The sequence below is a fragment of the Diabrotica virgifera genome, chromosome 5 (genome assembly GCF_917563875.1).
Source record: "Diabrotica virgifera virgifera chromosome 5, PGI_DIABVI_V3a".
NCBI classification, from domain to species: Eukaryota; Metazoa; Arthropoda; class Insecta; order Coleoptera; family Chrysomelidae; genus Diabrotica; species Diabrotica virgifera.
This window is the reverse complement of record NC_065447.1, coordinates 78321899-78347070: the sequence shown is the minus strand read 5'-3', so window position 1 is coordinate 78347070 and position 25172 is coordinate 78321899.

Sequence of the window (25172 nt, the reverse complement as noted above, 5' to 3'; positions counted from 1 at the left end):
TAAAAATAATAATTATATTCTTTAATTAGTCAAGTGTAATTCCTATTCAATGATCCGTTATTTATTGATCTTATGATTTTTTTATTTACAGGACTATTACATCTTTCAGGACTTGACAATAAGGACATCCAGATTATAAAAAATCTATATTGGAATCAAACAGCCCACATAAAGAATGGGCATATAGTGAGTGAAAACATAACCATTTCTAGAGGATTTAGACAGGGCTGTATTCTTTCGCCACTGCTTTTCAACCTGTACACGGAACAAATATTTCTAGAGGCACTGGAAGAGTACAATGAAGGCATCAAGATTAATGGCGTACCAATAAGTAATTTTCGATATGCAGATGATACTGTTATACTGGCCGATAACATCGAAGATATACTTACTGATGATGCTAAATAGAGTAAATACAACTGGCAACCGATTTGGACTGAAGATCAATAGAAAGAAAACTAAATTTATGGTGATGAGTAAAAAGAACATTCAACATGTCGACCTGAATATTGAAGCCGAACGTATTAAGAGTACACCGATTTAAATATCTGGGATATACAGTAAATGATAAGTGGGACCCAGACGTAGAGATCAGGATCCGAATTGAAATAGCAAGATCCAAATTCATAAAAATGAGAAAGCTCTTAAGCAACCGCAACCTAAGCATTAACCTCCGATGGCGCGCCACGAAATGCTACGTACTCTCTACGCTACTTTACGGAGTAGAAGGGTGGACGTTAACAGCAGCAACTATAAAGAAGTTAGCGGCTCTAGAAATGTGGCTGTATCGACGCATACTGAGAATACCTTGAACAGACAGAGTGACCAACACAGAGGTATTGAGACTAGAGTTGCACAAGTTTGACTTGAATGTTTGAACTTGACTTGAGTTTGACTTAATTTCAAGTCAAACTCAAGTCAATCCTTCTGACAAATATTTCAAGTCAAGTCAAACTGGTCAATCGTACAGGTATGAAAATTCAAACTGTTTGTCAAACTAGTTTGAAAGAGTTTGAAAAATAATTTATTTAGTAGATATACTTTTTTGTCGAGATTCACATGTTAGTTGCCAATTAAGATAAGAAAATTAATAATACAATGAGTGCCACATAAAAGTAACTTAATACGGGAAGCGATTATAATCAAAATAGGGTCGTAAATTTAAATTTCTTGAAAATGATTCCTGAATGCTTAAACTGCTTGCTGGCAAGTTTCGTTTTATCCATATAACTTTTTTATATCTGAGTGTTACTAGATTAAAACAAAGAATTCGTTGGATAGTTTTTTTATTATACAAAGTGTAATTTAATCTACTTTGGGAGCGTTCAGGTTCAAGTATTACGTAACGCAAGTTGGGGGGGGGGGGGTCATGTAAAACGTTACGGCGCGTTACACGGGGAGGGGGTAGGATGGTTCGAACAGCGCATTACGTAATAGTGATGTAACAAATGTCATTTTTTGAACATTCGCGAATACGAATGCGAATGCGAATATCTAATAACGACATTCGCGAATGCGGATGCGAATGCGAATGCTCAGTTTTTTTAATTTGTTTTTATTTTTGAAATGTTTTCTAAATTTGTAATGAGAAGTTAATTGATATTTAGTGTAAATCAATCTGAACCTTAAGCTTTATTACATTATGCCAAATAATAAAACAACGTGAAGGCTGATAATCTGATTATACGAGGTTAAGTTACCTTTTTTTAATAAAAAAGATGAGAAAGAGAATAGATTTTAATTTTATTAATCTAACTTTATTTTCAAATTATTATTTCTCTTCTCTGATATTCATATTCGCAAAACATTGGCACAAATTTTGCGAATGCGAACGCGAATGCAAATATGCAAAAAGATGCGGATATTCCCGAATGCGAATACGAATACGAATATTCGTTACATCACTATTACGTAACATTGTTTTTTTAACTTGAATAAAAAAACTACCGAATCACAATCTTCCACCTTTTCAACTTTCGTTTATATTTTACATAGAACCCCTGGATTGTATTATATTGCCCCCTCACCTCCGCTCATGTTACAATAGGATAAAATAGTATTCAAGTGAAAAAATCTTAAAATTTGTATTTAGCAGTCAAGCACAGTAACATGTGTCTCAATGGACAGCTCAAAATAAAATGATTTGGAATTTTTATGACTTTCTTTTATTAAAAAGGGCATTTAAGGGCCAGTTAGAAAAACATCTGGTACATACCAATCTGCTAGTTCACTCGAAAATACAATACGAACGTATTGCTGTATATTTGTTGGTATTTCTTTAAAATTCAAAACTAGCCATTGGGTTATTAGACCTGGATCCTGCGTACCAAAAAAAGTTGATTAATAGCAAGCCGAAAATTTGTTAATAGCTTAACGGTGCCTAGTTGGACAAACTTAGATGTACGGGAACACTGGAGCGGTGGAAATTTTAATTGTGGAACAATTTAATAATTTGGAACATCAGATTACGAAAACGTCCCATGTATTTTGTCGGACATAACATCCAATTGATTTGTTACCCTTTCATTAAACTCTCATGCAAAAATCAGACTGCTATTACTAACCAACATGATTCCTGTCATTTGACATGTTCTTCATGTTCTACTCATTAAAATGCCCAGTTGATGATAAACACCAGTCTGATTTTTGCATGAGAGTTTAATGAAAGGGTAACAAATCAATTGGATGTTAATCAATCGGAAGTTCTATCCGACAAAATACATGGAACGTTTACGTATTCTGTCGTTTCAAATTTTTAACCTGTTCCACAATTAAAACTTTCCCTGTTCCAGTGTTCCCATACATGAAAGTTTGTCTGACTAGACACCGTTAATCTGTTAACAAATTTTCAGCTTGCTATTAATCAACTTTTTTTTGGTACGCGGGATCCAGGTCTATATGGTTTTACCTACATTTATCTACAATTTAAATGTCTTCGGAGACAGGCTACAAATGTTGGGTTTAAATTTTTTAAAAATTAATGTACATATAAATATGCATTAATAGTATGGTATAACTTATAACTAGTCCCAAACCCAGACATCCAAACTGAAAGGTATCCTCCAACACCAAATTGTTCTATATGGTCCACATAATGTTAAGAAAAAAGTCACACACAATTTTCAGCGTCGGGTTTGGGGGGAGAGGGGGAAGAAATCGGTAAATTCGGAGATTTTTACGTTTTTCGTCAATATTTCTAAAACTATGCGGTTTCTAAAGGATTCTATATAAAATTTAAAACAAAAAGGTCCTATACATATATTTGTTATAAAATCAGAGGTTCCAGAGTTACGGAGGGTGAAAAGTGGAAGTTTTCGATACTTTTTATATTTTTTGGAAAATTTATAATATTATTACTGATGAAAGAAATTTTCTTTAACAGGATTGTGTTTTGTAAATAAAATTTGCTATTTCAGTGGCATGTTAGTGATAAGCCCTCGAAGAAACGTCAACCTCACCACCCAAAATCATCATCAATTGCCCAAATTGGAAGTGTTGATTATATAACAATTATATATAGGACCTTTTTTGTTTTAAATTTTATGTAGAACAATTTTGTATAGAACATTGTTTACGCTAAAGTATAGTTTTAGAAATATTGACGAAAAACGTAAAAAAAATACTAATTTACCGACTTCTCCCCAATCTCCCCTCCAACCCGGACGTTCAAAATGGTGTAAATTTTTACTGCACAATATGTGGACCTTATAGAACAATTTGGTGTTGGAGGAAGACTCTTTCTTTGGATGTTTGGGTTAGGCCTTTTTTTGACCAGTTATACTATACTACCTCCGTAACTTTGAAACCGTTCATTTTAGAAGGATTATGCAATGGGCCTTTTTTATTTCAAATTGAATGTAGAACATTTTTGTATAAAAGGTTGCTCATGCTAAATCGCATAGTTTTAAAAATATTGACGAAAAACGTAAAAAACTACGAATTTACCGATTTCTCCCCCCTCTTCCCTTCAAACCCTACGCTCAAAATGGTGTGACTTTTTTCTGAACATTATGTGGACCATATAGAACATTTGGTGTTGGATGATAACTTTCACTTTGGATGTCTGGTTTATGCCATTATTTGGATCATTTGTATCATACTATAAAACGCTATAAGCTTTCTTAATAATTATTATCCTAACTGGCGCGCTTATTGGGTTTTATTTGTCTGTCTGCGGTTTAAATATCATATCAGTCAATACATTTCTGTTTATTGAAATTTGTCAAAATTTTTTGGACCTTGTTGGGATTGGGGGATTTCCCCTACCCCTCCCCCACCCCATTACTCCCCCCCGTTGATCCGCCACTGAACAAATAAACACGTTGCGTAATATTCAAACTTTTCAAACTGTTTGAAGATGTTTGAATTCAAGTCAAACCTAAAGATATCGAAATCAAGTCAAGTCAAACTTTTTTATACAAAAAGTTTGATTTTCAAGTCAAGTCAAGTTTGTTGAGTAAAATCAAACTAGTTTGACTTGATGCATCTCTAATTGAGACGAATGGGTAAAGAGGTGGAATTGTTAACAACTGTTAAAAGGAGGAAAGCGTCATACCTGGGCCATATGTTCTGTAATGATAAGTACAGTAAGATTGAAGGTAGAAGAGGTTTGGGCAGAAAGAAGAAATCCTGGCTGAGAAACTTGAGAGAATGGTTTCAAATACCAGAAGCTGCGAACATAATACATGCGGCACAAAACAGAGAAATCTATCGTTTGATGGTCGCCAACCTTCGGTAGAAGACGGCACATAAAGAAGAAGATGATTTTTTATATTATTCAGTCCATTTAGGTCGATAGAGGGACTACTACAGGGCTACTCCACATCCCCTACTCTGTTCAAAATGTTCCTGGAAAAAACCCTGAAACCGTGGAAAAAAGTGCAAAGGAATGGGTACTTATACCAGTAAGGAACGAATATCTTAATACCATAAGTTTTGCTGACTACCAAATTAAAAGTGATCGCACAAGATGAAGATGGCCTCAGTTTTATGATGAGAAAACTGGAACAGGAATATACAAAGAATGGGATTGAAATACCTAAAGAAGGACCTAAAGAAAACTGAATACCTAACAACGTGCAATACAGAAATAAAACAGCTCGAAATAGATGAAGGTCAACAAATCAAAGGAACAGACAAGTAAAAGTATTTAGGTTTCATAATATCAAACAAAGAAACAACGGAAGAAGATATAAAAAATAGACTAGGACAAACAAGAGACTGCATACGAAAATTAAAAACGGTACTACTGTGGGATAAGAACATCAGCAAAAAAACAAAAAGAGGAATATATAATACCATGACAAGTTGTATCCTCACTTATGGGTGTGAAAATTGGACAATAAATAAGAAAACCAAAAATAAAATAAGAGCAACAGAGATGGAATTCCTAAGGAGAAGCTGCAGAGTAACAAGAAGAGAAAGAATAAATAACATAGAGATTAAGAAAAGAATGGGAATGAACTCAGTAATAGTAGATTACACCGGACAGAAGAGATTAACCTGGTAGGACATGTCAGAAGAGCAGACCAAAATCGTTGGATAAATAGAATAGAACAGAGTGGATCCCGATAGGAAGAAGGAAGAGAGGCAGACCCCGAAGATCTTTCAGAGATAAAATGGACGAAGCAATAGAAAAGAAATCTGAAGGAAGGAGACTGGCAAAACAGAAAAACCTGGAGAGAACGGATGAGTGAAGGAATACAGTGAAAATTGTAGAAATCCTTAGTATATGATTTACGATTTCGAGAAGAAGTTACTGTGCAGAAAATCCTTTTCAACTTCCTTATGCGAGATTTGTTTTTCACCAAAAATATTCTTCGATATCCTTAGCCTTAGAGTGATCAGATTAACAGGACCTGATTAAATGCATGGTTTTCAATCAAGATTCATTCTATTTTCCAAAAAAGCCTACGCTAAGAAATGAGAAAAACTTAGATTAATTAGATTGATGAGCCATGTGCCAAAGTACTCCTTACTATAATTCACTCGCGCATATACACCAAATTAGAAGAATACCTATAAGATGTAGTTATATGTATGTAGTTGCGAATTTGCATTCGACTTCGACATGATAGTAATTCTAATTCAGAACTTGTAACCGAATCATAGTTTTACAGCAAGTTTTCTTTGTGGCAATGGAAGTTAGGGCAGTTATTGATTGATGCTGTCTGACGGAATATGTACAAAATAAAAGTATATGTCCCTAATCAACATTTTAAACCAGATTTATATGAATATAATCTGGTATATCGTAAGTGTTATTTTTGTCGCAAAAACTAATAAGTCGAACTTGTCTGTATTGCCTGTTCTGCGGAAACAGCTGCCGGAGCATTTTGAAATACAAAAAAAAATGCGCGAAAGGTCACCCTCAGCCAGATCGTAACCGCGGCAGGTGATGCATTCCGGTTTTCAAAGAGGGCTCGAGGCGCCTCTTCTCACCGGCAGGTATAACTAACTGCACTCGTCTTTGTATAATCATTTTTGTATTATTTCCGGTACAAACAACTATAGTTAGAAAACAATTTTATCAAACCCTTGAAAAGAGGCATAATTTACCATGCACAGAAGTAACGCTGTTTCTTACGTTTCTAAGTGTATTGGGCTATAAACAAACCATGTCAAAAATCGTAAAACATAATAAACAAAAAAAAAATAGAACGTCATCTTTATTTCCTCTGTCCTCTGCCGTCTTCGCTTTTGTTTCTTCTGATGTAGGTATCGTGTTGTGTAACATTTAAGTAGCTACATATATTTATATCAAACAAGTTTAATGTCAATTTCGAGTGACTACTTGGATATTTATCGTTTACACAAGTTCTGATGTTCTTCACTTTGCAATATTAGGTCTTATTGACTCCCCCCCCCCCCATGCAAATAGGTTCTGTTTTATTTATGTTTCCTTCTGGTCCCTTAACATTGTTATGGCTTTTCTACCTGCCAGACGTATTTCTTTGTCTTACGTACAGTAGGAAAAATGAAAGAATACCCATGAACGAACATATAAAACACGCTGTATTTTCCTGTCGCCGTGTCACACAAAAAATTGTCCAGCGCAAGTACATGTAAGAATTATTATTACATGTACTTGCGTTGGACAATTTTCTTTGTGACACGGTGACAGGAAAATACAGCGTGTTTTATATGTTCGTTCATGGGTATTCTTTCATTTTTCCGACTGTACTTCTCTTAGGTACTCTCGTTTTTATTATGGATTTCAGTTTTGATTTCCTGGTCCTACCAATAGGATTTCTTTTGTTTTTTATCTGCTTCATATTGATATATAAGGCAGAAGTCTTTTATTTATGCTCCGACGCTTGACAAGAAGAGTCACTGTTTCACACTCTTCTTCCAAAAAAGCCAGTAGAAAAGCATTTATGCTTAAAAACTCGTGAAAAGTCAATATACGAGTACAAAATCAAGATAATACAAACATCAACAATCAACCAAGTAAATAGGCCTGCAGCAACAATAAAAAATAAAAATACCACAGGAAGTGGCTGTTATAGCGTGCTATAACGGTCACTATTCAAAGTAAGTGATACATCGCAAACACAAACTAGGTGAGTTGGGTACATTTCGAAACGTCTTCTTGGGTAGTGGTTTAGGGGCAGCTTGCTGCTTCTGGACATCCCTTGGGGGCGTTTCCAGATAGGCCGCGTGGTCCGAGGTGCTTGGCGAGCGCTACCCCTCTTTCTCCGAAGGACAAGACATTCTTCGAGCCTAACGAGGTTCTCTCGTTGCCGGTACCAGGTGAGTCTGCCACTGGCTAGGAGGAAAAGGGCATAAAATATCCGCTCATTCAACAAATCTGTCCCACATAAATCATACCACGAGACAATCCAGGCCCCTGAGATGGAGAACACATCGTCTCAGGGGGCTCACCCTCTCGCCAACACCAACGTTGCTAATCTCTGTGACTTAGGGTTACTCAGCCAAACAAGCGAAGATGCTCGCTATATTTCTGACCTCCAGGCAAAGCTGGTAGAAGCGGCCGAGAGGTATCCAGGAGTTGTTCCTAGACTCCTGAAAAATATTAGCGCAGCTCTTCCAACGCCATCTGAAGCCTCTGATGATTCAATGACTCAGTCGGAGTATAACTTGGCATTTCCGGGGTTATCGCCCGTCAGAGAGTCCGTAGGCTCGGAGGGTGATGCTTCTGATGTCGAGTCTAATACTTTAGACCAAAATCTTCCAAAACGACCAATCACACGCTCTATGTCGGTTGAGTCTGTTCTCTCCTCTGGCTTGCCCTTTCAGGTGCAGAGTAAGAGGAAGAGGAAGAATCGTAAGAGAGCTAACAGAGCCAAAAAAGTAGACACTCAGGCAGTTTGCCACAACCTCCATTCCTGCATCTGATTCAGAATCCACTGTCGCTCGGGTTCCTTCGACCCCAGCTACTCATCTCGCTCAGGTTTCTTCGACCTCAGCGTCCACTCTCTCGACCAGTTCTTCTGATAAACAGCCTTCTAGTTATCACTACAAGATCTTGAATATACCACAGGTCTATGATACTCAGAGGAAGTTCAGCCAACTGGTTAACACCAGGGAGCTTCTTGCTGGTGTCTTGATCAACGCCAAATTGTTCCTCAAGGACCACCTTGCTTTCATCGAGACCAATCGACAGATTGATCTCAGATCCACCACTAAAAGGCTTCAGGAGAGAACTGGGGAGCCCACAATTGTCATCGAGCCCAAGGGCTCACGTCCTCCACGATCAGCCAAACCACAAAGTATTCCTAAATTGTCAGAATTCCAAGTCGTCATGACTGACATCGATCCTGAGATAACCAAAGAGGAACTCAGCCAAAGCCTCAATGAAGTGGATTTTCCCTTCAACAAAATCCACCGCATCATTTCCAGAAGGACAAATAAACCCACGAGGCTAGTCCGGCTGTACCTCGACTCCGAGGCGCACTTCAAAATGGCCCTTGCTAAAGGCATCTGTATAGATAGCCTAATAAGGACCTGTGAGGCGCCTAGGATCTTTGCCATCGCCCGACCGACTTCCAAATATTGTAGCCGATACTGCAAAAGCGGTCACGACATCACCGAATGTGAGCAACGCCGTGTGGTCTGCCCTAACTGCGGGGGCGGAGATCACAAGGCAGCCGAGTGTCCAAGCCAAAATAACCCAACCTGCCCTAGTTGCAAGGGTAAACAACCAGCATGGCATCCTAGCTGTCCTAAGAGACAGGAGGAGCCACGTACGGTAAAAGAATACAAACCTCTTGCTGTCGAGAGGAGGTTACCATCTGCGACACTAAGCGAGGAGCTCAAAATCATCCTCCAATTTACCACCACGTTGCTTCTAAACGTGCTCCCTGATCGTAGGGATATCATTGGTAAATATTCCTCCGAGCTCTCCTCTGCTCTCTTCGGCAACTCAATGGTGCCACACAATAGGAACAACAGGTTAGAAATAACCTTTGTTCCTAACAACTAAACATTTCCAGTCACATTCAACTGTGTAGTAGGTACAATCAACTGTCAGGGTATTGGTAGGAAAAGAGCCCTAATTAAACACTTACTTCTAGATAACAACATTCAAATTCTCTCTCTAACCGATACCCGATGCAAATCTACACCAAATTTTTCAGGATACACATCCTACCATATTTCCAAAAGCCAGGTCAGTCACGGAAATGGCTTACTCATCCACAATAGTATACCTACCTCCCCTCATATCCTTCCCCCACATATCCAATTTCCTGACATCGATTTCCTGGCAGTTGATATACATGTACAAAATAATAACATCATTACGATAATCTCGTATTATAAACATCCAGATCAGCCCCTTTCCAACCTGCTAATAGAGTACTTTTCATCTCTAAATGCAGCAGTGTTAATGGGCGATTTCAATAGCAGACATACCCAATTCGGTGACACTTCCACAAATGCTTCAGGCAGAGAACTATCCAACATGCTTCTTGATCTGCCCATTTTCCGAGTCACAAACGAAGATGTCACGTTCTTCAGTCACGTGGGAATGTCCATCGTTGACCATATCTTGTGTACCAATACACTATTTGATCTGGTTGATGATGAATGTACCATAGCTGACTCAATAACCGCTGACCACCTTCCATTACTAGTCAAAACTAGCTTCACAGAACCTCCTCAACCAAGAGCTGCAATATATAAACGAGATTATCGTAAAGCTAACTGGGATCTTTTCCAAGAATACATCAGTCATAATATTCCTCAGTTAGGTGAAATGTTGACTATTAATGATGTTGACACAGGGATCTCCCAAATTGAAAGTCTTCTACAAGAAGCTTCCTTCCTAGCCATCCCAATCACAAGATACAATCCATATACTCCAACTCTACCTCCGAGAATAGTCGCAAAGATCAAAATAAAGCGACGATTAATCAGAGAGTATAAAAGATTCAGAGACCCCCTAATCAAAACAGAATACAACCGACTCTCGGCTTCCATAAGACTGGAGGTTAACAGGCTGAAACAACTACAGTGGATGCGTGTCACCTCTAGTCTGGATTATCGAGACGGTAGTAAATTCTGGAACAACTTCAAAATCCTAACAAGGCAAAAATCTAAACCACATTCACATCTCATTGTCAACGACATGATACTCAATAATCCACAAGATAAGGCTGAGGCTTTTAAAAGCTCACTTCAGTTAGTCTTTATCACTCCTAACAATCCCAACTTTGATGAGCGACATAGACGCACTGTCGAGCTGAGAGTGGAAGATATACTCGAAATCCCCATCCAGCACATGGCAGCTTACCCTCATCCGATGGTAGCTCCTGTGCAGGATGAAACCGTCAGGCAGATGTGTAATTTTGGCAAAAACACATCTCCTGGCCCTGATGGTATCCACAGAAGATGCCTCAAAAAACTTCCTGAGAGTATTATCCCGCTGCTTACACAAACAATCAATGCCTGCCTCAAGCTGTGCTACTTTCCAGCCTCATGGAAGTTAGCCAGTACTGTCATGATTCCCAAACCGGGAAAACCCCCCACCAGCACTGAATCCTATAGACCAATTTCTCTACTTAACACTCTAGGTAAAGTCTACGAGAGGATCCTTAAGGAGAGACTCGTAGAATTCCTAGATGCCAACCACCTTCTTCCCAGCTTCCAATTTGGATTCAGAGCTGAACATTCCACGCGTAATGCATTGATTGAAGCAGCCACCTTCATCTCCCAAGCAATCAACGAGCGTCAAAGACACGCAATAGGCATATTCCTAGATGTCCAAAAGGCCTTCGATCAAGTCTGGCATGCCGGGCTGATTGAAAAATTACGCCGTTTTCGACTGCCAATAACTTTTATCAAAATCATACACTCCTATCTCTCAGATCGAACAGTTCGCGTCAAAGTCGCAGAAATATTATCCACCTCCTTCACTCCACAAGCGGGAGTGCCATAAGGCTCAGTACTAGCCCCAATATTATACACAGTTTACAACAGTGACGTTCCCAAACCAGCTAGACGATCCGAGTCAGTCCTACTATTTGCAGATGATACTGCCCTTCTCACCGCAGGCTCTTCAAGGAGCACTCGTGTAGAGCCCTCTGTATTCGAAAAAGCTCAAACATTGCTGGACAAAATGGTCAGATGGTGTAACAGGTGGAGAGTTACGCTCAACGCCACGAAAACCCAGATGATCGCCTTCAGACATCCTAGTAGCCGATCCTCATTCGAGGAGGCTAGGATCGTTCTCCAGGGAGAGAGGCTTGAATATCGTCCTTCGGTGGTCTATTTGGGAGTTCACTTCGACTGGACTCTCAACTGGAACACTGACGTTACAAACACCTTAAACAAGGTAAGGAAGAGAGCTTGTCTCCTGGGAGCACTTTCTGGAAGGTTTGGAGGTACGTCCAGCAAAACACTTGTACACACGTACAAAACCTTTATAAGACCGATAATCGATTACAGATCGTGCCTCTATACTCTGCTAAAACCACGAGCCAACAACAGAATTGCTGCCACAGAACGCAGGGTTCTGAGGAAGTGCCTGAGGAAGGGAAGGTTGTATCCGTCTGTACTAGTACATCCACTCGCTAAAGTCTCCAAAATAGTCGACAGAATCCGTTCTCTCGGCAGCAAGTATACAATGCGCGTCATCAACGGCTCTAACATTAGAGCCAAAAACGTCCTAAAAACACCTTGCAATAGGCGCGGTTTTAGACTCACCGGGATTCCCAAAAATAAAGTTCCGTTCCCTCCGGCTAAACTTCTTCAATTAGCTAGAAACGAACTTCCCGATGAGTTCCACGAAATTTTAGAAAACACTCCCCTACTATATCGCAGATAACCAAACTGCATCCCAAAAGCTGAATCCAAGAGCCGTTCCACTAGTGACACCTACCTTCGCTGCTTGGCGGGTATCTATCTAACACAGAGATTAGCAATACAGAACATAGCATTTCTTCTCGCTCGCTCCAGCTAGCCCAGCACTTAGCAAAAATCACCGTCTAAACCCACACTTCTCAACAACACGCTTCTCCCTTTGGAAACAACCATTTTCCACACACTCCCGCAAAAAAAAAGGGAGTTCCAGTACCCTGAAGAGGCTTAAGCCTAAACGGGGATTAAATAACATGTCTTGATTGACTATTTATGATCCCATACCCTAAGCTGGTACTTCCTTTTTAGTTCAGAGAAATAAGGAAAAAAATATCCTGTTGGTGACACAACTCCCTCCAGGCCGAAACAAATTTTTTTGAGTAGTACGGACAGCTATTATAATAACCTATATGTTTCCTGCAGCCGATTTTGATATAGTTATAAACAAATGAAAATCAAATAACATCCATTCCTAATGTAAACGTTTTCGTCCATTACTAAAAAATTAGACATTTTAAACAAAGAGAGCAAGAAACTTATAAGCCGTATAAAAAACTTCAGCGAACGCCATTTTGAACGCCAGAGAACCAATAAGGATATTGGTTCCTTAGAAAATTGCAAAATAAATCATAAATTTTGAGTTTTTATAAATATTCATAACTTATGTAAAAATTAACTTAGAACCTTCTTATTATACGGAATGCTGAGACTTATGGTTCTTAAATCATACCCTAAATTTCAAAGCAATTGGTCAAATAGTTTAAAAGTTATTTAATTTGTTTATTCCAAATTAATTTTTTTTGCAACACTGTAAGTCAGCAAATGATGAAGTTACAGTAATACTTTAGATAGTTTATGAAAGAAGAAAATTTATAGTATTAATTTAATTAAAGAAATGACAAAAAATAATTATAAATATTGCAAAATTAATTTGCAAAAACATGTAAATTAAAAAAATGGGGGGTGGCTAACTTTGTCCTAGGAAAGTTGTTTTCTTTCTAAATGTGTATAAAAATTCAGTCTTTCTAAATATTAAAAAATAATTTTTCTACGGGCAACGGTTAAAAAGTTATTCTAATTGTTTATAAGTAAACAAAAAATCGACATGTTTTTGTAAAATAATTTTACACTGTTTAAAATTATTTTTTGTCATTTATTTTTAATTAAGGTAATAGTATAAATGTTCTTCTTTCATAAACTGTCCGAAGTATTATTGTAACCTCATAATTTTCTGACTTTAGTGTTGCAAAAAAAAATGAATTTTGGAAAAATAAATTAAATAACTTTTAAACTATTTGACCAATTGCTTTGAAATTTAAAATATAATTTAAGTACAAGAAGTCTCAGCATTCCGCGTAATAAGAAGGTTCTAAGTTAATTTTTACATAAGTTATGAATATTTATAAAAACTCAAAATTTATGATTTATTTTGTAATTTTCTAAGCAACCAATAAGGATGGACATATTCAGCGAACGCCATATTGAAGTTTTTTATACGATTTATGAGTTTCTTACTCTCAAATTTGTTTAAAGTGCTTAACTTTTTGGTAATAGACGAAAAATGCAAAAATTTACCGTTTTTTGATCTTCATTTGTTTATAACTATGTATATCATCAAAATCGGCTGCAGGAAACATATAGGTTAATAATATAGATGTCCATAGTACTCAAAAAATTTGGTCTCGGCCTGGAGGGGGATGTGTCACGAGAAAAATCTTATTTCTCTGGACTATTTCTGGACCTTTACAAGAGCATTGGAACTTATTTAACCTAACCTTACCAACTATCTGTGTGGCACATTATACTATTTTTCCCAAAATTCATATTTTATTATATTTCATACAGTATGATCTTCTTAAAACTACTTCCATCGATCTCTATCCTGAGCAACATACTTCCAACTTATTCCGACGATTTTTTCTTTGATGTCATCTACCCATCTCATCGGTGTCGTTCCAATGTTGGTATTAGACAGTTAGAATATCTCGGACTCATAATGAGAATCGGCCCTAAATACAGATTACTGAAGGTAATCCTTCAAGGTAAAGTATTCGGAAAGCGAGGAATTGGGAGAAGAAGAATATCATGGTTAAAGAACCTGAGTAAATGGTTCTCCACAACAACAACTAATTTGTTTAAAGCATCGATTAACAAAATAATTATAGCCAGAATGAAAGAATGATCGCCAATATCCGAAACGAATAGGCACCAAAAGAAGAAGAATATATCGATATTTCTTTTTTCTTCTTCTTCTTCCTTCTTGTATGTAGGCTTTAAAGCCTGTTTCTTCTTCAATATTAGCCTCCTAAATTGTTTAAGTTATCGCACCATCTTTTTCTTGGTCTGCAAATACTTCTTCGTCTATTTGGTGAATTATCTCGTGCTATTCGTACTATCCTATCCTCTGCCATTCTACTAATGTGTTCGTTCCACTCCTGTTTCCATTTTGTCACCCAACCATTTATGTCTTCTATATTGCATGATCTTATTATGTTTTCGCTTCTCTCCCTATCCAACAGACTTTCCCCTGATATTCGTCGGAGTATTTTAATCTGTGTTGTTTCTAGTAGTCGTCTCGTTTTATATGTGTCAGGTCTTGTCTCCGCCGTGTATGTTAATATAGGTCTAATTGCTGCTTTACAGATTCTTGCTTTTATGTGTCTTATGTGTTTGTTCTTCCAGATTTTAAGAGATCCCGCCACTTTACTTGCTTTTAAGCTTTGTTGTCGAACTTCTTCATCTCCGTAACTGGTTATATCTATTCCCAGATATCTAAACCCATGGTACAAAGACGCCAGGTACGATATTGCGCATGCGATTATCAGCTGATCGCGTTCTGTCGACGTCACAATGAGAGTAGCCGCTGTTGGATTACATACGTTTATATGGGAGTTTTATCGATTTTTTAGCTTTTGGGGAGATTTTTGTGAGATTTAAGTTGATTAGTAGGCTTGTTAGTGTGAAAGAATTATTATTTACTCCTTAATGTATTGTCTCCAAAATTAGTTTATTTAAAAAACAACTGAAGGGTATCTTAAAATAAGTTTGTTGTAGTTTAATATTCTGAGATGTTTGATAGTTTAAAATTTATTGTTTATAAAGTATGGCTTTCTTAAAACTTTTGTAAATGGATGCCGTGAATAAATAAATAATGTACAAATTAGTTTTGAAATTTCATTCGGTCGACAAATTATTGAATTTTACAGAAACGATTGAAATTTTAAGATGGATAACTATATAATTATGTATAACATTGGTGATTTGATGATTTGATATACTATATAAATTATATCCAATGTTATTAATTACAATTTACGCTATATGTGTCGGTATATACCTACTCAATATTTTTCCTATGCTAAATAATTCAAATTTCAAAATTGCTGTGGTAAGTATCGCAAAGAAATTCTGACATAAATTTGTATCAGTTATCAATAGTTCCGACTGGACGTTATTAAATAAAAAATAAATATCATCTTACAGTGGCTCAACCCCGGCTGGGCATTGGGCAATAAACAAAGGTACCTATTTAGATACTGACACATGACATATACTTACTGCCATTTAGGTAAAACTATTTTTTGGAGCTAATAATCAATATAAATGTTATCTCCCTTTTTACTAAATTTAATTCCGTTGTTACTTTTAGGAATAATTCAAACCAACAACGCATTAAAAGGTTTATTTGAGGATATAAGATCCAAAGTCGATATAAAATATATTCTTACGTACAATCTAAACCAAGATGTAAGTACTTGAGAATTTTTTTGGCAACATGAGGAGGGCTGGTGGCATGACCATCCTGATTCCCGATGCGGTGGAATTTCGCTACCGCGTAAAAAACTATATGTTGGGAAGGAATGAAGGGAGTTTATCCGAAGCTGGTAACACAGAAGCTGATGAGGTCAGGGATGGTCCAATTGATAATTTAGGTGAAGTTTTTTTATGCAAAACATACTTCTCAGATCTATCTGACGATGCATAAAACGAAGAAGTGGATGCAGACGTCGAAGAATTAAACCGATTCCAATATGATGCATTGGAATATGTCAGTGGGTATATCTGCAAGAAGTTAGATTTGCCTGAAAGTACGGATACTTCCACTTACACTTGAATTGACCAAGTCTCCGAAGGGGGCCTAAAGAAACCTCCAGAAGAATTGATGGTAAAAATGCATCAACTGGATACTAATATTTAATAATTTCAATGGGTCTGGACTTCAGTTAAAGTCAGGGAAAAATTATTTGCAAAGACTGAATGATTTGTCTGAAAATATTGTATGTGATTACAAAACCAAACACCTGTTCTTTCGGTCGCGCATGTATTTTAGGATTAAGAAATTAAACTTAACACTTAAAGAGAATATGAGATATAAGAGAAAATTAAAGAAAATTGTGTCTTGTGTTTTATTTGTTTTGTGATTTTGTTTCAGACTTCATAAATGAAGGCTCGATTCATAGGCGTAGGGTAGGGGGGCGTGGCCCCTCATGGCTTTTCGAGTGCTTTAAACTATATTATATTGTCATTAAAAGTATATAAAATGTAATGTGCAACATCTCTATAATACTGACGCCAAATAAGGCAAGCCAATCAAAAACAAGCTCGTAAGATTTATTTAAAAAGCGACGAATACAATTTTTTTTTAAATATAACTCACAAATTTATTTTAGAAATTTATTTTTGTTCATTATATTGTTAATTAATTTTTTAAATCAAAATTATAAAACACCTACATTTCAATGAATCCGAAATAGTTAAATAGAAATTATATTAATATATTAAAATGACTCTTTATGACCAATTTAAAACTAATTGTGTTCCGAGCGTTAATGTTTTAAATGGGGAATATTTAAAATCACTCTCACTGTGACGTCATGCGCGAACTCAGGCTATCGTACCTGGCGTATCTAAACCTTGCTTCTTGCTTTATTATTTTCCCACCAATTTCGATTTTACATCGTAGTGGGTATTTAGATGTCGTCATACATTTGGTTTTTTCTTTTTTTTATTTAGCTTAATGCCTCGACAACCAATGGCCATTGGCATTGTACAGTGGATTTTTCCAATCAGGTATCTAGTGTAATGTGTAGTGTGTGCGTGGAGTAAGTGTCTTGTTCATACTTAGTAAAGTCGATGTCATTGTCTTTGCAAAGAGACGCTATTTGTATCCGAACGTCTGCGGTCCCTCCGGTGAGTACCGATGATATCGATATTTCGTTGGTCTAACTTTTGGGTACTTTAATGTTTAATAATTTACGTTTTATTTATTATGCAAATTTTATTAACATTGATGTATTGGAGTAAAGAATGGCTATAGATATAATTGGCACTCAAAGGCGAGTATTATTAGTATTCAACATTATCGTGCTACCAGACAATGCTCGCTTGCCCTACATTCCCACAAATTTATTTATTATTTAACGATACTTTTTTGCGTCTGTAAGTGTAAAAAATTGTATGCACCATTGGCCTCGTGTTATTTTTTAATAAAATAAAGATTCATGGACATCCTATTTCTATACACTTATACAGTCATCTTTTATTTATGTAAAATTGTATTAATATTGATTACTTAATGGTCGATTCTTTATTCATCACCCATTCAGTAAATAATTTACTTGCACCAACCAGACAGTCGGAGAATAACAATTATTATCCTCAAGGCATTCATGCAAACTATCACGTAATAGTTATCGACAAAACAGTTGCCTTCTATATTAGGTATAACCAGTTTTTATTTAATAATTTACATTTATAAAAGGTATTAAATATACGGTTTGTAATATGGTTATATTAAGATGTTATTAAATATAATTGATACAGTGTTAGTGTTGCTAGCTAGCACATTGTCGCACTATTGGTTTTCGTGTAAGGTAAATCAAATTATCAGTGACAACACTACAATAAAAGTATGTTGGAAAAACTACTTCGAGGGTCTGTAACTGTAACAGAGCAAGTACAAACAAATACAGCTCATGCAGTGCCTGATATCGATATAACAGAAGATCAGAACCAGAATAATGAATTAAAAACCCACCAACCAACCACAAGGATATAATGGATGCGAATAAAGTGCTGAAGAATAATTAAGCTCCAGGGAGTGACAATATACCAGCTAAAATTCTAAAAATTGGAGGACACACACTGCTAGATAGATTCCACAAACTAATAACAGATGTGTGGAACACAGAAGAAATTCCAGGAGACTGGAAAAAAACGGATATGCCCAATCCACAAGAAGAGAGACAAACTCAGCTACAAAAATTATAGAGGCATAATATGCTTACTCTATGTGAGTTATCAGTTGTTTACATGGATCATAAACTGGAGATTATCACTTCACAGAATAAATCATAGGAGAATACCAGGCCGGGTCCAGACCGGGTCTCGGTGAATTCGTAACTATTTTAATCCCCCATCCTAATTACAGGCCAACTCGTAACTCTGGCGCGCAGGTAATTCTTCGATAACCCACTAACTACCGGTGAATTAGTTAGTAACTTTCATTTTTAAGTAATGTTGATAATTGAATACCGGTATTCCAGGTATGTACCTGTAAAAATTACTCTCTTTGAAGGTGGTGTAAAAGGTATTCATCATTCATGTATTGTCTCTTGGAACAGTTACTAGAGAAAATCCAAATAAATTTTGTGAAAATGACTGAAATTCTTGTAACAGATAACAGATTTCGTAATGAGTGCACGTGGATGTAAGTTATTGGTGGTAAATAATTTTAAATTTCAATTAAAGAAAGTGCTAAAAAGTGGAAAACATTTATGGTACTGTTCTGCATCTGGTTGCAAGGCAACCTGTTATACCGACGGAATCATACGGCCTGCTATCATACGGCCCCTATTTTCATTTTAAAAAATCATCGATTGAGTCATCACGCCCAGATGGATGACGTCACTGGTATGATATGTATACCAAAAAATTAGAATTTAAAAATAAAAATCGACTTATTTCGGGATTTATCTCCAGAGACGCCCATTCTCGAGAAAATGAATTTATTCCAACTCAAACGTCCTCACTGTATTTGTTTATAAGCCAAAAAATTGTTTATAACTTTAAAACAGTCCTGAGGCCTCTTCCATCCATCCATCCAATGGTACTACAGCCCAAATCGAGCCTTGGCCTCCTTCAATAAGCTTCTCCAATCATTTCGATTTACCGCTGTTCTTTTCCATGAACGCGTTCCCAGAAAGTTCCTGGCATCCTCATCGACTTCGTCTTCCCATCTCTTTTTAGGTCTTCCAACAGATCTTCTTCCCTGCATTCTTGCATTCAGCAATTTTCTGGGGATTCTACTCTCATGCATGCGGACCACGTGCCCTGCCCACCGTAATCTCTGCAGTTTAGTGTGTTGTGCTAGAGTTAGTTCGCTATATTGCTCGTATATTTCTCTATTATACCTAATTCGCCAGTTGTTATTTTTACTTATTGGGCCCAGTATCCTACGTAATACTTTTCTTTCAAACACATCTAATGCATTGGCAGATTTTTGTGTCACCACCCATGTTTCGCAGCCATAACTTACTATGGGCCTGATTATTGTTTTATATACCCGGAGTTTTGTTTTCCGGTGTACGTCTCGCGATTTGAATATGTGGCCCATCGCAAAATAGGCTTTATTTGCCAGCACAAGCCTTCTATTTATTTCCGGTTCTTCTTCATTGCTTGCAACCAGATCCATTCCTAGGTACGTGAATCTATTCACATGTTCTATATCGTCAATAAAGTGTTGTTGCGCCGGTCTATCTGATCTGGTTTGTATGAGTAGTTTTGTTTTATTTGTGTTTATTGCTAGCCCTACTGCTTCTGCACTCTGTTTCAACTCAACGTAGGTTTCTTCCGCTGCATTCATTGTTCTGCTCATTATGTTTATATCATCCGCGTATGCTGCTAATTGGGTAGATTTGTTTGTAAGTATGTTATTTCCGCTTACCGTCAACCGTCTAATTACATATTCAAGAACAAGATTAAAAAGCGTTGGAGCCAGTCCGTCGCCTTGTTTCAGTCCTTGCGTTATCGTAAACGCATCAGTGATCTGTCCTTGAATACATACTTGTGCTTCTGTTTCTGTCATTGTCATTTGCACTAGTCGTATTAATTTTGATGGTATGCCAAATTCTTCCAATATATTAGGTAGAACTGTTCTATCTATTGAATCATAGGCTTGTTTAAAATCTACAAAGAGATTGTAAACGTCCATGTCATATTCCCATGCTTTGGATAGTATTTGTTTAACTGTAAATAGTTGGTCAATGGTAGATCTATTCCCCGATGATTTTTTCCGTTAGAGGTTGAAGTCTTCGATTAAGGATGTTTGTGAATATTTTGTATCCCGAACAAAGTAAAGAGATGCCTCTATAATTCTGACACAACAGTTTGTCTCCTTTTTTATGAATAGGGCAGATTATACTTTTCTTCCATTGTTGGGGGATTTTTTCTTCTATCCATATCTCTCGTATTAGCTGATACATCTGTTGTGTCAAATTCCTTCCTCCTTGCTTGAGTAGTTCTGCCGGTATTTTATCTATTCCCGGTGCTTTATGGCTTTTTTGTATGTGGATTGCCGTTTGGACCTCCTCTAGCGTTGGGGGTCTAGTTAATTCATTTTCTTCTCCATCTTCCCCCAGCTCTTGTTGTTGTATCTCCTGCCGTGCCTGCTGCTGCCTCTGTTGTTGTAATGGTGGTTGTGCCCCTTTGTTTAAAACTTCCTTAAAATATGTCATCCAGGTTATCTTCTGATAACCTGGATGCCTGAGGCCTCTTAGATAATCCGATTTTAATTCTGTAAAGTGTATTAGATAGGCAGAGAGCCTCTTTATATGTGAAAAAGTTAGCAAACCTCTAAATGGTCTACTTTCTGTTCAGAAAGTTTTTAAAAAATTTGAACTTTTAAAAAAATTTTTTTAAAAGGAGCATAAGTCAATTATTATAATTTTTTTATAGGTAGGTACATACCGGGTGGTGAATTGGAACACGGGCCATAGGAAACTCAATGTAAAATTCTAAACTGTTGAATTCCTACTTCCCTAATTATTTTACATCAAAAGACATTAGAAACTATTTGTAGAGGATTGAAATCTGTATTGAAAACGACTGTTAATATTGTTCTACAAACAATAATTATTCAAAATTTTGTAAAAATATAATACAATTTTCAGAGAAATACGCCAAAGTTACGCCACACACACTGCAATAATGTGTATAAGATTGCATTCGGTGACAATGAATTTATTATATTAACAATTTGAACTGTCAATTTCTTTATTTATTTTATCATTTATTCTTTAAAACACAATAAAGTTGATCAGATACCCTCAGTTAAGGAGAAAGTATTAATAATAAAGATATTTTCTTTAGTCAATAGTGTGCTCACTGTCAGTTAAATAGTAACGTGTGGCCTAACATGCCCACACATACCTACTGCGGTAATTACATTATATTTTTCAAAATTTTGGAATGTGTTTAAATCGTACAACAATTGTAACTTCTGTTTTTAATACAGATTTCAATCCTCTACAAATAACTTCTCATGACTTTTGATGTAACATAATTAGGGAAGCAGGAATTCAACAGTTTAAAATTCTACATTGAGTTTCCTATGGCCCGTTTTCCGATTCACCACCCTGTATAATACACAACATGTGTTTAAGCAAACCAAGAACCATTCGCTTACATAATAATATGCTATATGCCCTGTGTTGGCTTAATCCGTTACTGTTCAAATTTATTTCTTACCTTTTAACCTAACAACTATTAAACAATGGTTTCGAATTCACCTGTATAAAGTTGCGAGTTGGTCAGGTAGAAAAGTTACGAATTGGCCGGTGTACATTTTGATTTAAAAAAGTTTGTCATTAAGAGTTACGAGTTGGCGCGTGTCCTTCAGACCAGGACGGTCTACTATTGACCTTGACCCAGCTATTCACCTAAAACAAATAAATATTAGCTAAAGCCTGGGAGCACGACATAGGTATCTACCAAATCTTTGTAGATTTTCGACAAGCCTATGATAACATACATAAAGATAAAATATATGTAATTACGCAAGAATTTGGTACATCAAGGAAATTGGTAAAGTTAGTTTAAGCCACCATGACTCACACAGAAGCGCAAGCAAGAGTTCGAAATCAACTGACAGATCCCTTCTAGATAACTAAAGGGCTAAAACTGGCTAAAACTAGATGGACTGACACCGGCTCTGTTTAATATATGTATGGAATATGTCATAAGAAAAATGTATGTAAAACCAAAAAAAAATGATTTTTTAATAAGTCTAAGCAGATGGTAATGTAGGCAGATGATGTAAACTTTGCACATTGTACCTGGGTGTACAGATAACAGAATGGCAGCGAGGAGGAGGATCATGCTTGCTAACAAAAGAATAATTCCCTCTGTCGCAGGTGTTTGGACCCAAAGACATCCATAGTGAAGTAAAGTTAAAGTAAAATATATTAAAACCATCATACGACCAACAGCAACATATGGCGTAGAAACATGGATCATAATCATGGACTTTTGAAAGAAAGATATTAATGAGAATTATTGAAACCCATTATTTGCGACAATAGTATATAGAGAATAAGGTTCAAACACGAGTTATACCAAAATCCCTCTATTATAGCAAATTATGCAAAAATATAAAGATTGCGCTGGACAGGCCACCTTATAAGAATGAATAACGACAGAACACCTAGTAATACGATTAGCGGAGCTATGGTGGGACGTCGGTCAGTAGGAAGACCAAGGAAGAGGTGGATAGACGAAGTGATATTAAGAGATATTAAGGGTGGACAACTGGAGGAGAGCAGCCAGAGACAGAGATACTTGGAGGCGGATGATGGGGGAGGCCAGGGCCTGACTGGGGCTGTAGCATCACAGGAGAAACAGAAATCGTATTCTCCGCGGGATAAGTGTACACTTGAAAAAGTGTATTGATGGATTGTGGTAATCTTGTATTTGTTAGGAATTAGTTCACAATTTGAACCTAAAAGTAACCGCTTGGAATGAGATTGATTTTATATTTAAATGGATGGTAATTGAGAAACCGTGGGTTTCCTACATCAACTTATAACCAAGGTGTTATCTGACCTCCTGAAGACGCGAATTGTAGATGAGAATCAAAACCGTTGAACACTGACAGAGTACACACAGCGCTTAATAGAGATTTGAAAATCGATCAACCTTAGTCGATCAGACATTCAATGATCTAAAGCAAAATTTACAATGATAGGTGAAGTGGAGAATACTATTTCACCTATATAACGATACTTTAGGTTTGTTTACCTAATTATACGTAACAATAATAATAGTAATGCCACCTACTTCAAACACTATACATATCCATACAATACATTAATGGATTCTCCGAACAAATCTCAAAAATGTTGGCAAAATATGACATCAATGTTGGACATAAATCTTCCGATAGATCCGGAAAATATTTTTCAAAATTTAAACTCAATGTTACTAAAGGTCAGCAGTTGGATGTTGTTTATAAAGTAAATTTTATAAAGATTGCAATTCCACATAGGTATATTGGGTAAACACACCAAATACTACAAAGAAGAGTTGTTGCACACAAACATAGTGTACAAATCACTCAATTAAACACTACAGCCTTAGCCAAATATTCTATAGAAAATAACTATGCTTTTGACTTTGAAAATGTACAGATTTTAGAAAAAAACCAGAACTATAACAAAATATGTATATTGGAGATTATTCACATAAAGACAGACAAAAGCTGTATACATAACACAACCGATATCTCTTCAATATTTATAGGTATCACAATTTAATAAACTTATTTTGTTTTATGAATGCACCATTGGCATATTGGTAGATACTTTAAATACGACGCAGATCCGACTATATTTTAAATTATCTCCCATGTGGCTTTAATAGACAGATAAACAACAAGTTCAGACGTAAACAAAAAATATAAACTGTACTAGGTAATGCTTATATAATTATAAAAGTACTTATTGAAAATGACAAATAGCCGAAACGTTTAAGTAACAACAAAGTGTTTTATTTATAACAGACCGACAAACCAAGGAATTAAACAAGTCTTTATTTAAAAATTCCCTATTTTGATATTAGGAGGAGGGTGATTTTTTTTTCATTCATTGTTAGGTGTGTTGATAAATTTATTCAAGTGCAACACTGAAATAACCGACTCCCTTGGAGTAAAGGTCGCAAGCAAGGAAATTCCAAATTAATGACTGTTAAAAGAAGAGAGAAGGATATAGAAGCCAGATGTTCGAGTCAAGTGTTTCCGTTGGAACAATTTGAGTTGAGTGATTTGTTTGTCTGGTATTATAAATTTTTTTTATCATTTGCTGTCCTGTTGATAATTGGCATTTAATTGGGGTTAGAATTTAGATTATTAGAATTTTTTAAAGACAAGTCTAATATAAAACTTATAATTTGTAGGAAAACTTACTTAAACATATTATGTCAAAAACTGTTGTTTAAACTTTCTGTCTGTTCAATTTTAGACAAAATATACAAAAGGGACTTACGAATAATAACAAATCTTTACTGGAACCAAAGAGCACAAATTGTAATAGATAACGAGTCCCGATAACCCAGTCCAAAAATTGAAATCAGGAGAGGAGTTAGGCACTTAGGCAGGGATGTATTATGTCTCCATTCATTACTCTTTAATATGTATAGTGAAGCCAGTGTTCTTTTTAGTAATTTATCAAAATCACTTGTTTCTCTTGATTGCGTTACTGATTCAGAGAGAGATTTCTATCTCTGTTCTTCTAAACTTTTAATGTTTCAGATTGATCATGATTTATTTATTACTATTTTTCTTCTGTTTAAGTTTCATT